Source organism: Diadema setosum, chromosome 12 (genome assembly GCF_964275005.1).
Source record: "Diadema setosum chromosome 12, eeDiaSeto1, whole genome shotgun sequence".
Taxonomy (NCBI): Eukaryota; Metazoa; Echinodermata; class Echinoidea; order Diadematoida; family Diadematidae; genus Diadema; species Diadema setosum.
The window spans coordinates 20,156,812-20,172,000 of NC_092696.1; the positions used below are offsets into that span (position 1 = coordinate 20,156,812).

The 15,189-nt window shown below is 36.0% G+C and overlaps 1 long non-coding RNA gene across 2 annotated transcripts; it reads right to left on the minus strand.

The window, feature by feature from the left end:
* Window positions 1-11,352: 11,352 nt before the first annotated feature.
* LOC140235966 (uncharacterized) lies at window positions 11,353-14,896 on the minus strand. Of its 2 annotated transcripts, XR_011901717.1 has the most exons (4): window positions 14,795-14,896; window positions 12,851-13,005; window positions 12,420-12,551; window positions 11,353-11,577 (listed from the first exon to the last, which is right to left on the minus strand). It is a non-coding gene; the product is annotated as an uncharacterized lncRNA (long non-coding RNA). The 2 variants fall into 2 exon arrangements; XR_011901716.1 differs by lacking the exon at window positions 14,795-14,896 and having other exon boundaries at window positions 12,851-13,149.
* Between the last annotated feature and the right edge of the window lie 293 nt (window positions 14,897-15,189).

Genomic DNA, 15,189 nt, shown 5'->3' on the forward strand with positions numbered 1-15,189 from the left:
ATTAAATAATATTGTACTAGTACTACTACTAATAATATTAATTGTAATACTAATTATTATTGTAATAATAATGATGATAATTTTAATGAAATAACAATTATAATGATAATTATGATCATGATAATATTTATAATTAAAAAAAAAGGACCTTACACGCTGCTACACACTGCATCAGTGAGGGAATAAACTTTTTCTTTCAAAACTAATTTTTACATATAGTACACTCGCTCTATGTAACCCTCCATTACATCCTTTTGCTCCTTTTGCTCCGGCATGCCACATATATCACTACAAATTATATGAGTTGATGTCATGTATTGATACAATATTAGTTTAAAGGGGGAGATGTGCTCTCTCCAAATATTGAAGTGGTTAACAAATAGAAATTTCGTCTAGCGGAAGGTAAAAAAAAAATGATTTTATGTAATTGATTAAAGCAATTCTATAAGGTGAGGAAAAACAAGCAGATAACCCAGAGACGGCATTAAAAGTCCCTTACATTAAATCAATGAATTTTTACATCCAATATAAGCACAGCCTGAACGTTCCTCACAAGTAATCATTATCCTACACAATACTGTATGTGTTGTGCAAATCGTCAAGAAATCATGGATATGATAACGCTGCAAAAATAAACATCATACTGTGATTTATCCATGGTTTTGACTTGAGACGGTCAAGTGTCACCATTTAGTAGACCTTTCTCACCTGGATGGCAGAAAAGGGGAGGGTATTGTGATTGTTTTCGTAACAATAACAGAATACAAAAACAGAAGCACTCAACACCTAATGCTAAATTGACTGTCCTGCAAGGGGAAGTATTTCAGCACCTATCTGAGCAGTTTACCAAAACAATGACTGTCGCGATTTCTTGCATTTGCCTATTTTCACTCGTTCAAACATAAAATTATAAATTGTTCAAAAAAAGTTTAGCTTCTATGAAACAAACGCTTTTCTCTGACAGATTTAAAACACTGCTTCACGTGTAATAAGACGGGTTTAAGAGTTAAATACATGCTGTACTTATTTTCATTACGCTCTAAGTGTGTATTAGACATACATTTTTTGCGTTTTAGATAGTGCTAAAAGAACATTTTACTTCCTGGCCCACTGAGCCACAAACCTGTACAATATCTACAGCGTATGAGCTACATGTAATCACTTTCTATGCAAAAAAAAAAAAAAAAAAGAAAAGAGGAAAAAACAACAAAAAACAAAAACAAAACAAAACAAGATAAAAAAAGCCATATCGAACCGTAATCTTAACTTATTAAAAGTCCTGAACAAAATTACAGAACTAAACTCACATAAATTTCCCTATTTACTTGATTAGACAAGACTACAACAATGAATAATACGATAGAGCATGTCAATCGATGACCAGAAAGGCCTGTTCGGGTTTGGCACGATCCCCCACAATCAGGTGGGGCTTACGATGGGTTTGCTCATCTTCCTATAGGTCGGAATGTTGGTACTACCTGTACAAAATGAAATTACATTAAGAACATTATGTATTGCATTTTAAGTGTATCAATAAAAATTCAAGTAGTCTATATCTAACATTGGGAGACTCGAAAGAGAAATAATCAATAGCTGATTTGCAGTATGTGCTTGAAACCCTCCCCTACCATTAAGAGAAACATAGTATCACCCTTATAGTGATCGACCTTGACCAACTATAAAGTGCACGTTCACCTTCATGAAGGTCAAGAAGGCCAAGCCTAGTGTTTCGCCATTGAATTAACAGATCTCCCCGTCTTGTAACAATAACAAAATTAATATCGACACTAGCAAAAAAAAAAAAAAAAAAAAAAATCTTATTTCCTTAAATTGCCGGGTTTCCGAAGGTTTTTCTTAATAATTGGTTGGCCCCTCTGAGTATAAGGTGGCTATACTATAACGTCTAAACTGAGCAACTTTGATTGTAGAAAAGGGCGTTTTTAGCCTATGGCCTTCAACTTTGTCTGAAAAAAAAATTACTAAAGAAAAGAAATCGTTGTGTTACTGTTGTATAGATTTTTTATACTGTCTTGGATTTGTGTTACTATGTTTTGAAAATCATGCAGATCTCGAGATTTGCTGTTTGTGGCTAAACTGCCGTGGACACAGTCTGCTGCCATGTACGTGTGGACAGCCTCGAAATATTTCATTGTTATGGTTCTCGATGAGTGCGAGGTTTCATTGACGTAGACCATTGCCATCTGGGTGGCAGAAAAGGGGAGGAGTATTGTGATTGTTTTCGTAACAATAACAGAATATAAACACAGAAATACTTAACACCTATAAATAATGATAAAGTGACTGTCCTGCAAAGGGAAATATTTCAGCATCCACCTGAGCCATTTACCCCCCCCAAGACAATTGTCATTTCTTGCATTTGCCTATTTTCACTCGTTCAAACATAGGATTATAAATTGTACCAAAAAAAAAAGAGATAAAATAAAATTTTTAGCTTCCAAACACCTATAACTAAACACTGACAGATTTAAAACACTCCGACAAGTTTAATGAGACGGATTTAAGAGTTATATAAACACATACTGTGCTTATTTTCATCACGCCCTAGGTGTTTTTTAGACATTCATGTTTGCGTTTTAAACGTGTCTAATGTTTAAAAACTAAATGTCTGTTGTATCTATGTATAGGCTAAACACCAAACGTTTACATCACAATCACACCCACTGTTGAAGCACCATGCACACAGTCACAAATCTACCCCCAATGTTCAAGACCTAAACACTGAACAAAAGATAAAACATGACGCATGGTTCGTATTAAGACGTAAACATTGAGACACTTTTATTTACTGTGAGAGAAGTATGTCATGTTTGTGTTTATTCTTTGAACATTCGTCTGCTTTTCAGAATGATCTCAAAATTGCACACATGTAAACACGTGACATGTTTACTCATCATACATGCTTATTTCCAAGTGTTTATATGAGGCATGTTCACACATCATACATGCTATCTTTCCATTTTTTTTTCATTAAACCAAAGTGGATTTTCCCACTTCTGCACGGAATGAGTTAAAACACATGACGTTTTATAAAATTTACCCGGTATGTACCAGATCAGCACACTTACAATGCATAATACCAGGGATTACCTGCATTAACTTTCACACAGAGGTGGCAACAAGAGCTCAAGGCAATTCCCTGAATGCAAGTTATCAAAAAAATCAGTCAAAGTTTTGTACAAAATCTGACAAAATAAGTAACCTTGGAATGTTACTATGTTTTGCAAAGAGAGAGAGAGAGAGAGAGAGAGAGAAGAGACCCAGACTGTACAATGCTGCATCCTAGCACATCGGTCTTCTTTAGAATCCCTAAACATAAGATAGACATGTTGCATGAGCATTGTGTAGGGCCTGCATTCTTCTGTTACTGAGACAGTCTTACATGGTTTTGCTGTTTTGAAGATCAGTAGCAGTTCTGTCATTCCACAGCAAAGCTATGATTCGTTACTGCATTTTAGAAAGTGTTAAACAACTAGATTAAAAAAAAAAAAGACAAGCTGTATACGTATCACTGCAAAAACCGTTGCATTTAGAAGCTACATGTTAGTCGGTTAGCATTCTTGGCCTATTTTGAAGATTGTCCTTTTTCTACTGTATTCAGGACAGTCTCTGTATTGTATAAAATAAATAAACCAATAAACAAACATGTTAGTAAATGTGTACTACAGCTGGATACTTCAGAAGCTTGACACTTTGTTTATTTTAAACAATGCAATCATACTGCATCCCCACAAATTGTGTTATCATGGAATACAACCAACATTATTGTTAGAATATGTAATCAATGGGAATAAATCCGAACTTGTATTTCCCTTTAAACTCACAAACGTCTTAGTAATCAACGTCTCAATGTAATACCAATAAATGTTACTAATACCTTTTACAAACATTAAATACGTTAACTCTCTGCTCAATTATTCACACATTCATTATTTATCTCCATTCCAAAGTCATTTATAATGACAACTTTTAATTATAAAGAGTTTTATTCTTTGCCGAAACCAAACCACCCATTACTGCAATTGTCACATTGTTTTGTAACATCAGGCCATTGACCCATTTACTTTTAAAAGAACTGAGAATTAGAAACAGTGTCATCTAAATTTACAACAACAATAATAAAGGCTAGTATAGTAGTTCTGATGTTATAATCATTATACATACCAGATTTTCAGTAACATACGAAAATGTTTGAAATTGGGCTTTGTCTAATGCAAACTGATAAAGGCTTCAGATTGCTGAAATATTCCATTTTCAGTATGAAGGCAATGTGGTAAATTCGATTCTAATCAAGTTTGAAAAGAATACTATAGTTATTTCAGCTAGCACACCACTTGGAAATAAGGTTCAGCCGTTTAATTGCGGGCAAAGAAGCCATTAATTATGTCGTTCCGGACTTGTCTCCCAGTCATGGCATCAAACTCTTCATCTTGTTCCTCAACTTCATCTTCCTCAGCCCTGTCTTGATGTACTTCCTGCTGCTTTAGATGCTTGCTGATATTATATAGGCAAGCGCAGGCGGTGATTACATAAGCAGCGCTCTCAGGAAACATGTGAAGACCTGAGCCAATTAAGCAACGAAACTTGTTTTTAACTGGCCGTTAAATTTGAGGTAAACCTCTCCAAACACCAGGTTTCAAGCAGCCTCCTAACAGACACGGCACTATCGTCCAGCGTCGCCATGATGACTGTCGATGGGATTTAGGCCAATGTGCGCAAAATGAAAGGGCAAATCAGGCTCTCCCTTTACAAAGATTCCTTCAATCAAATTACCTCCCCTGAACGTCTGCAAAACTTTGACCGCAAACGGGGTCACAAGCATTCATTCAAGTGCTGGAGCTCCAGAGATTTTGTCCAGTCGACTTCTTTCCGGGTCACTTTGACCAGGAAAGGGTGAGATATTTGTGACTCGGAAAATGGTCAGAATTCTGACCAGGGATTCATAAGAATGTAATTAATGCTATTGATATACTATGTAGAATCTAGATCTACACTATGACAATCTAACTAACGCTAGTTAGGTCTCATTTGAGCCTCATTTCACCAGACTAGACTAGACCTGGGTGAACGTTAGATGGATAGAGTACGTTAAAGAAAAAAAAAAAGAAACAAACTACTGGTAACCGTTAGAATTAACTGGCCTACATACACCTTAGTTCAACAACTCATATCGATTCTTATTCATATCATCCCAGGGTCACGTCATTAAAGAAGTATATTGTACGTAGACGTCAATAATACATTCGTCATTGCATCTAATGTTGCGTTAGGTATACGGCAGATCTACTAACCTTGCTTGGGCTTTTTATTTTGTCCTTCAAGATCAGTCTTTTCAAGAAATCAAGGACTCCACGTAAGGCCGAACGAGGGAGTTCATATCTACCAGAGATGCACTTTGATGGAGAATCGAAACAGAGCCTTTGGAGTTCTTCAGTTGGTCAAAACATATAGATCTACCAGCATAAAACCTTGACGAAAGGCGGTGTTGACCCTACCCTTAAAAAAAGGAAAAAAAAAAGAATGTATTGAACTGTCTGATCGTTAGCTTGTAACCAGCAGACCAATGTTGTTGATACGAATGTTTTGCCTGGTTGTAGACTTGGGCATGCCTGTACTGCATCAACTTCCTTGCGCGCGCGATACCCGCGACCTGTTTAGGGCATGTTATTTTCAAGTTTGAACTCCTGAGTTGAACGTACCAACGATCATGATTGGCATTTTCGCTGCGGAGACCACGAATTCACAAAAAACTCTTTGCACATCGTCTTGAGGCTTTTGGACTTTGCAAAATATGTTCTACAGTTTTGTCACCAATCTGGAGAAGATTAAGACATTCTGAAAAGAATATTGAACCTGTTCCCCACCTATCGAGGGATCGAAGAAGGGAGGCCCTCTTCGGCAAGTATGATTTGAGGCAGTTGCTGGTTCATTGAATAGTTTGTCAGCAAATCTTAGAAGGACTTGGCAGCTACTTTCTCCTTCCCTTTGGTATGATTGACTTCCTTTCCTCACCCACTCTTCTCCCTCGTTTGATTTCAATACTGCATCAGCTGTTTTAGCGAAGGAGTCGAGTGGATGCATGCTACTTCTGAAAGAGTTTAGTTTCTTGTTGATCTGGTCCCCATGATGGTGGTCCACACTACAAGTTAATTGTGTTAAGTTGTGTAAAATATTTTTACACAAGTTAACACAACCCCTGTGTACTATATGAACCATACAACTGTGTGAAGTCGTACACAAATTTTACACAGCGTTGTGTACTGATTCTTACACAACCGTTGTGAAAAATCTGGTTACACAACACGTTGTGTACAATGTTGTAAACAACTGTTGTGTAAAAATTGCTGGTTGTGTACTTCAGGTGTGTAACTGCTGCTGGAACAGTTGTGTAAATATTATTCTGGTTCTGTACAAGAGTTGTGTAACTTTTTCATGTGCTTTGTTATGATGTAATATGCATAACTCAGTACATGATGTATGATTTCTCTGTGTGAAACATGAACAGACTCTGTGTATGAAAGGAAAATTAAAGTCTTTTTTGGGCATTCAATTTGAATCATCCATTGTGAAATTGTGAATACTGCCACAAATGATCTTTATGAACCTCATGAACCATACCTATTTGAACTGTAAAGCACTGCAAATCTACGTATAGTTCTATGAAGTTCTGCCCACAAGTGCAGATTGGTCATTGGATTCAGTTATCTTGTATAGGTTACCTGAAAAAGTAAGTTGAGAAGTCATCAATCACAGTTCATTCTATGGTTTGTATTCAACTCTGTACTCAAATCACAAATATCACACAGGTGAAATAAAAAAAAAATTCTAGAAGGAAATTGAATATATCTTCAACAGTTTCATTAATTTTATTTTAATGACGTAAACTTGCATATAACTATACAATAGTTTACACAACACAAATTAGTCAAATGCAACAAGCTCAGACTCCTGAAAGAGATCGATTACAGACATCTATGTAATTTATGAAAGTGCGATCAGGATGGATAGCAACAGCGCAAATGCGCAGATGAGCTATTAATACACGTAGTACATGTAAATGCATTCTGAAAAAAAAAATGCATATTCAATTCACAAATATTTTACCAATCTTTAAACGAACTTTTCTCCAATATTTCATCACATTTTCATAAAAACAAGTATCTTGCTAAACACTGAACATGTCAAACAAATTACAACAATTCTGTGATGACCACAACATTAAATTCAGCTCAAGTAAACTAAAATTCAAATAAGAGCGCATTCAACCTGTACTTAAAGCATTGAGCTACTACATAGTTTCTATACAGAAAGCTTGTTAACATGCACATATAGTCCTCATAACATAGTGTTTGAAGGACGGCATTCATACCATATTCTATGATACACATGGATATAACTACTCTCTTAATTTCTAGGATTTATTTTTAAGTCCTAAGGATTTATTTCTTTAAGTCCTAGCGGACTGTAGATACGGACAAAACCTTAGGACTTAAAAGTAAGTCTTAGCTAGGATTTAAAAAATTAAGTCTATGTTCGACTTAAATTTCAAGTCTATAGGATTTATTTTTTAAGTCTTATTAGATTACATTTAAATCTTTCTTAGACTTGTTTTTAGAATAAATCCAGCTTGGATTTAAACGATAAAAGACTTATTTTAAGCCTTCCTTGGATTTATTTCAAATAAATCCATCATGGATTTAAACTCAGACTACTGAAAATGACAGCCAATTGATGCACTTTCTTCACATGTAAAGGTCTATTTATTTTAACAAAATCAAACTGATGCATTTTTCACAAACATCGATAAGTTACAAAATATAGAGATGATTGTCATACACATGTAGGCTCCAGAAAAAATGAAATACGACATGATGAAAACAGAGCATATTTTGCAATAGTCTCAGATGGTCACATCTTCACATTCATGTTACTGATGCTTCTTTCACTGTGTTCTGTAAACAAGTTACTAGACGACTGGAACCTTCATTGCCAAATAGATTACTTTTTTCACTTTTTTTTTAAATCTTGCAAGATGACTCCATACGACTTGATTCACTTTCATTTTATGTATTTCTTTCCCTGGTGAGCATCGTTAAGTCGTAAGATGGAAACTATGAACAAATGTAAGATTATATATGAATTCTAATAACTTAAATTTTAGAAATGATGCTGTGTAATAAACAATACAGCCTCCATTAAGTTGACGTTTAGATTTACACGCTTTGTACGTCCCATGCATGCAATTTAAAGAACTATTTGATTTTTTGGAATGATGCATAGTATAAATTTAATCAAGAGGGAAGTAAAGGCTAAAATTAGTGTAATCAAATTAGAAAAGAGAAGAAATTTCCCTACACAGAATGGTGTAAAGACTATGAAAATCAGCTACGAAATAAGGAAGATATGCCTCTTTTCAATTTCACACATTTCCAGAAAACAGATCTTGTCCAGTCTTTATGAACGTCCAAATGAGGGAATTGATGATGTCATTCCTTCAAAATTTTTACACTTTTCACCTGCATGTATTTGCATATTCATACGGACTAGTCAAGAATTTTTTTTCTGAAAACGTGTTACATTTCCTTATTTCTTACCAGACTTCCCTAATTTTTCCACTATTCCGTAGGGAAAATTTACAATTGAATCCAAACTGTATTACATATAACAGTAGGGAGCAAGATCTATATAAACTCTGAAGTAAATTCACCTTAAAACATTAAGAAGCTCGAATAACAGTTAACATTCTAAACTTACTTCTAAAATTCCTTGAATATCGATTGTCTGAAATGGATTTACATAAGTACATTTCCATACTGCATTTTGGTAGACAAAATGTTTGACAAAAGAATATACAAATTCCTGCTTAATCTATTGATATTTAAGAATCAATCTCAACTGATGACAGGGAACCATCTCAAGAGACTGTTCAAGTGAGATGGACCACTAGTTTCTTAATATATTACTTTGATGTCATATCTCGTAACAAAGCACTATGTTGAAGTGATGCAATCTGAATTTTTAACTAGAATTATCACTCATTGTGATTAATATACCCCCACCCACAATTGAGGAAATTAGCTCAACCAGGATTATTTTTTCTTACTTTTTAATAAAGAAAAAAAATACCATGGCAATGCACTGTTCCACCTCTCAAATCAATTGCTCAAAAACTGAGTGAGCAAGATAGATAAACTGACGATTTCTATGGTTTTTACTAAAAATTGTGTAACCATGGCAACACAATGTTGGACATTAAGAAAAAAATGAAGTTTGCACAACTATAGGCCCTATATCATAGCCGTCATATGTGCCAAATTTCAAGCTAAATGCTAAAAGGGTGAGGGGTTTAGTTGAATTCACATTAGTGTATCATTTTCATGCAAAATATACTGTTACCATGGCAACACATTTTCCACACTGACAAAAGATTTTTTGCACATCTAGGTAATGTAGAGGTAACATGTGCCAAATTTGAAGCCAAAATGCTCTAAACAGAGACAGGAGAATCGAAATGTTTGTATGATTTTCATGGAAAATGTACCGTTACCATGGCAACAGATTGTTTAATGATGAAATATGAAGTTTGCATATTTCTGAACTACAATGGTTGCATTTGCCAAATTTCAAGCCAAATGCTCAAAGACTGAGGGAGTTACCTGAATCCAAAATATTTTTTTTTTGATTTTCATTCAAACTATGTTGTTACCATGGCAACACAATGATCAACAATGACGAAAGGTTAAGTTTGCACATGTATGTACCATAGTGGTCAGGTGTGCCAAATTTCAAGCTAAATGCTCAAAGACTGAGGTTGTTACATGAATCCACAATATCTTTGTATGCATTTTAGTGAAAAGATGCTGTTACCATGGCAACGCATTGTTCACCGTTGATGAAAGATTAAGTTTGCACATCTATATGCTAAAGTTGTTGCATGTGCCAAATGTCAAGCCAATTACTCAAAGAGTGAGGCAGTTAACTGAATCCACAATATTTTTGTATGATTTTCATTCAAAATATGCCGTTACCATGGCAACACATTGATCGACACTTACGAAAGAATACGTTTACACATCTACATACCACAGTGGTCTTTTGTGCCAAATTTCTAGCTAAATGCTCGAAGACTAAAGGAAGTTAGCTGAATCCACAATATTTTTGTATGTTTTTTGGTTTAAAAAAAGCTGTTACCATGGCAACGCATTGCTCACCACATTGTTTCCATATCTATATACCATAGTGGTCATGTGTGCCAAATTTCAAGTCAAATGCTCTAAATTTGTTTAAGGTGCCCATCTGCGCTGAATCTATCCTTCCTCGTGGGTTCAAGCACATACTTTGGCTGGAAAACCAAAGTTTATTTCTTTATAAATAGAGAGTTTCATATTAAAGTGTTTAGCCACAATGTCATAATGAAAATAGCAACAAATCAGCGCTCAATAAATGTGATGGACAATGGCTCAACAACACTGTGGGAGTGATGAAAATTAGGTAATCGTTGAATAATTACAAAATTGTTCAGGGGAACTTAAACTTTCTTCTTTCAATTTAAATCAATGCGGATCTGGCATTACTTTTTTTTTTCATCATCAACCAGACATAATATACAGAAAACAAGCCAAAGATGAACAATAAATAAATTGAAACTGGACATGTATAAAAACTTGAAATATTGTTTAAATGTTCACGTAGCAATGCAAATGCAAAAGTGAGGCACACACATACATGATAGCACCTCTAAAGGAAACATTGCGGCATTAACTTTCCTTATTGTGTTATTTTCATTTAAAAATGCACGCAAAAAAAAATTACAAGGAAACTTTACTACAACCAGGGAATGACAGACATGCTTCTTGTGTGCATGGATTTGTAGCTCAATATAAATGGAAAAGTGAGGCACACATAACATAACTCAATATCCATGAGTCAAACCTTATGCATGATAGTATCTTCAAAGGAAACATTGCAGCATTTTACCTGTGTTACTTTGATTTAAGAATTCACCGAAAATTAAGAAAACTTTGCTGCACATCAGGGCAAGTCAGATATGCTTCTTGTGTGCATGGGTTTGTGGCACAATGTCGGAAAATCTTACTAGCATCATACACTGACGTGTTTTTGAAGTTCGTGGCTAATGCCCAGAACGAAGCCCTCACTCGGGATTGTAGCAGTACATGAATATGCCGCCACAAAATCAAAGAATGCTTCAAGCACCCAAGCATATTTGACGATGAAGACACAGTGGGCTTTAAAGAGTCTGTCAAATTCTTGCTTCCGGTCATCTCCAGCCTGGACTTAGTATGGTCTTGTCCAGGATTAGAAAATACTGGATGTACGTCTAGTCACTCCCTTATCTGACTAAGCAGGGCTGGCTGAAGGTGGCATCTTTAGCATCACTGAACTTTGCGCTTCTCGCTCGTGATGTATACGTTTCGCGCGGATCAACTTGGCGTTTCCCGTTTGTTAGGGCTTTCAGGTGGGAGAATCTCCAGATCAGAAGATGCTTGGGGCTGGGGTTGGAGTCTCTGCATCAGCAATGCCATGAACATTGGTTCCTACCTGAAAAGAGATTAAACATGTATAGCAGTACTGATATTTCGAACTAAATTTCACTTGAATCGTTTGAGCAAATGACAAAGGCTGCAATTATTATCAAATAAACTTTGCATCACATAGAGGGAAGTTAAGTTCTCAGTGAGAGGGCACTCTGGAGGGAAAAAAATATTAGAATATAATTTTACATATTGATCTTAAATACAATGTACTAATAACATATTCATCACATAACTTTTAGTTTGTGATGTACAAGTAAATATTTCTGATATATTTCGGAACATATTATTTTAAAACATTTTTTCTCACTGATCTGGTAAACCTCAAAGCCTTGAAAAAAATTCCCAGAAATCAGATTACTTTTTGCCATCATCGGGTGGGGCCTACTTGATATTTACATGTTCCAGACTCATAAGATATTTGATGTACATATTATTACAAATCAATAGAAGTCAGCATGCATTTTTAATCCGTAATTTAATGAATTTAAAAGAAAACTGTCAAAACACGGTAGATACCCCTTCACAATACTCATTGCTGAATGTTCTAAAGTTTGCTTGAGAAGAATCGCTTCAAAAACACTGATATATCAGAGAAGAAAACTTTGCATTTCTCACGACAGCATGAGAAATTCAGATTTTTAAATTCCACCTGTTACTGAGTACATGCAGATTCTACACGAGTCTTGCTTTGTAAGATAAGAAGCTCAAATATTCTTCTCTTAACATGAGCTGGTACTTAAAAGCCCAATGAAACATGCATATTGATAATTCTCAAAATTGGAAGCTCAGTGATTTGATCATGAACTGATTTCAAGTCTATAAACATTAAGCATATACTGTACTTACAGGCACATAGTCATTCTGCACCAGGTACTGCTGGGCATCCCTCGGGAGCATGAGAGGTCCTCTCCCTTTCTTCTACATGGGGATGTTGGGTCTGTGAAGCATCGCTGCAAGTAGTGACATTCCACAAAATTCCTATAGAATGGAACACAATACAATTTTTTTTTTCAACTTTAAGTATTTCACCCATTCTCTTTAACATATTAGATATGACGTATTGTATCAGCTCTGACAATCCCTAACATTCAGTTTTCGACTTATTATCAATATCAGTCTATGAAGAGCAAACTCGTGCACATTCACTTTCCTGAAATGTGTAATAGCAATGAAGCATAAACAAATGAGTAAGTTTTACTCTTACACTTTGGACAGAAATTGTTCCAGTAATTATAATCAATGCCACAAGATCTATGAGGATTGGCGGAAGGACTTACTGTCTCCATCCATGTCTTCACATCTTCTTACGATGTCTTGCAACTAAGGGTGGTTTCGCTTGGCAAGTGCAAGATTCTATTGACATAAAATGGCCCCCATCTGTTCACCATCTCCTGCACTTTTCTCGGTACAACTGGGCAAAGTCCGCATTGATCTGATAATAAACACAAAAACTGTGAAATATCAGTGATAAGGAAGTGGAAAATGAAAAACAGAAACGCTTGACAAAAAAAAAGGAAGAAAACAAATATGCTTCGGGGTATAAACGGCCATCATAGCCACACTTCTAGATTTTTATGTAATTATTTCTTATTGGTCTCGAGGGTTGTATTTCATGATGGAGGAAAAAATGAGACCGATATCTCTGATTTTTGTTTCAGATGTTATCGTTAAAATCAATTTTTAGAAATACCAGGGATGTCTTGCATATCTAAACACCAAGAAGGGATAGTCCTGACAGAGTACTCCTTGGAGTACAAATTATACAAATAACAGGTAATTTGCATTCCCTTTATCTTAAAAAATATTAAAGGTAAAAAATAAAAAAAGGCCTCATATATTGTAAAACTTCACTACATTCTCTCACTGGTGTATGTGATGCTTAATGCATACATCTCAGCCAGAAGTGTAGATCTGTAGAATTTTTAAGTCTAGATCCTTCTACTCAAACACAGATCACCACATTGATTATGCTACAAAGAGAAAGACTGGAGTAGATTACCTTTATCCAGGTGCGAAATCTTGTTCCATTGCACGAGTTAATTCCATACATTATTTGTTTCATACAACGCCTTCAACAATAACACTAACAGACTTACTAGTTCAAGAAAGAGTCTTGAATTCAGTGCAGAAATGGCAACCATAAGGCCTAGGTGTCCAGGCCTACTACTGAGTGGTAGTAATAATAGTAGAAGTATTTTCATGGAATGCAAATCAGTAGCACATTCACATTACATACACATGTACGCAGCCGAGTGCAAGTAGCATTGAAGTTGATTATTCCAGTAAAATGAGTGACATGATGCACGCTTGATAGTAAGAGTGTTGAGTGCACACGCCAAAGGTAATAGTTCATTGTGACATCAGACTCAGTAGACCTAGTCATGCAGTGGAACAGAAACTGTTTATTAATTGTAGACCCCCTATTATAATATGGGTGTCAATAGAAATTGGTGATGTCAGCCAATATGGCCCATGCGATAGAAGTTTTTAAAGTTCAGAGCTTGACGCCACTGCACTGGCATTGCAACATTGGCGCCCTAAACCCTGGGGCGCTCATCACACAGGGGGCTTCGTGTTTGGGCTGGTCGCAGTTCTATTGTAGCGCCCATATAGGGTCTTCGTACTATTGGTGGCCTAAACACAACGTTAAAAATAAAACCCATCTAACAGCATATGCCCTACATTTTATCACAGCATAGGGCATGATAAGGCCTAGAACTGTGCCTTTCTACGTAGAAATTGATAAATTAAACCTTACAAGAGTGTAGGAAGGGGTGAACTGACACTAACTTGTTACTGTTACTCAGTGTTAGACGACAGTTAGGCCTACGCTACAGTAGCCTGTTATGCCCATAGCTTCACCTTTCAGTCAAGACACCAACATCGTAAATCATTAGGTAGAATGGGCGCTTTATAAGAGTCCCTGTATTATTACACTTGTACTTGCAGTTTCACCGAAATAGAGCCCCCACAATACTAGTATAACGTTAGCCTTCATGTAACTTGTTACAATGTTTGGATAGACACATTACTAATTAGCCATGAACAGCTAACGTTAGCACTGGCGCTTCAGGGATGGACAGCGCTGTATACAGCGGCAAGGCTCAAACTCGCCAAAAATGTAGGGCGGTTAGTGCACATCTTAACATCTTTTATCTTTGGTTACTGAGTCCCAGAGTTATCAAACACATTCTTAAGCATTCATACAGTAATATGCTCACCTTTAAGCAACTTGGTCAAGCTTCCGTCAGATCATGCCCTCAAAAAACTCCGGCCTGCATGACTTCTGCCTTCAAGACCAACTCAACTGTTCGAGTCAATAGCGTTTGCAAACATGGTAGGTACAAGTACATACACATATTGTGCACTGAATGTGTGTGTATGACTACGCTATCTAGCATCGCATGAAGCAAAGTGACGGCCAGCGCCAATTCCGGTTTTAGGCGGTTCAAGATAGCGCATGACGTCATTTACAAGTCATCTGATTGGCTGAAAGTTTAAGTCCTTGTTAGATTTAGATTGCGAACAGCTTCGACACTCAACTTTTAATCGAAGCCACCTAAAATAAGTCTTAAAGACTTAAAATATTTTAAGTCGTAAGAAAGATTTAAAATTT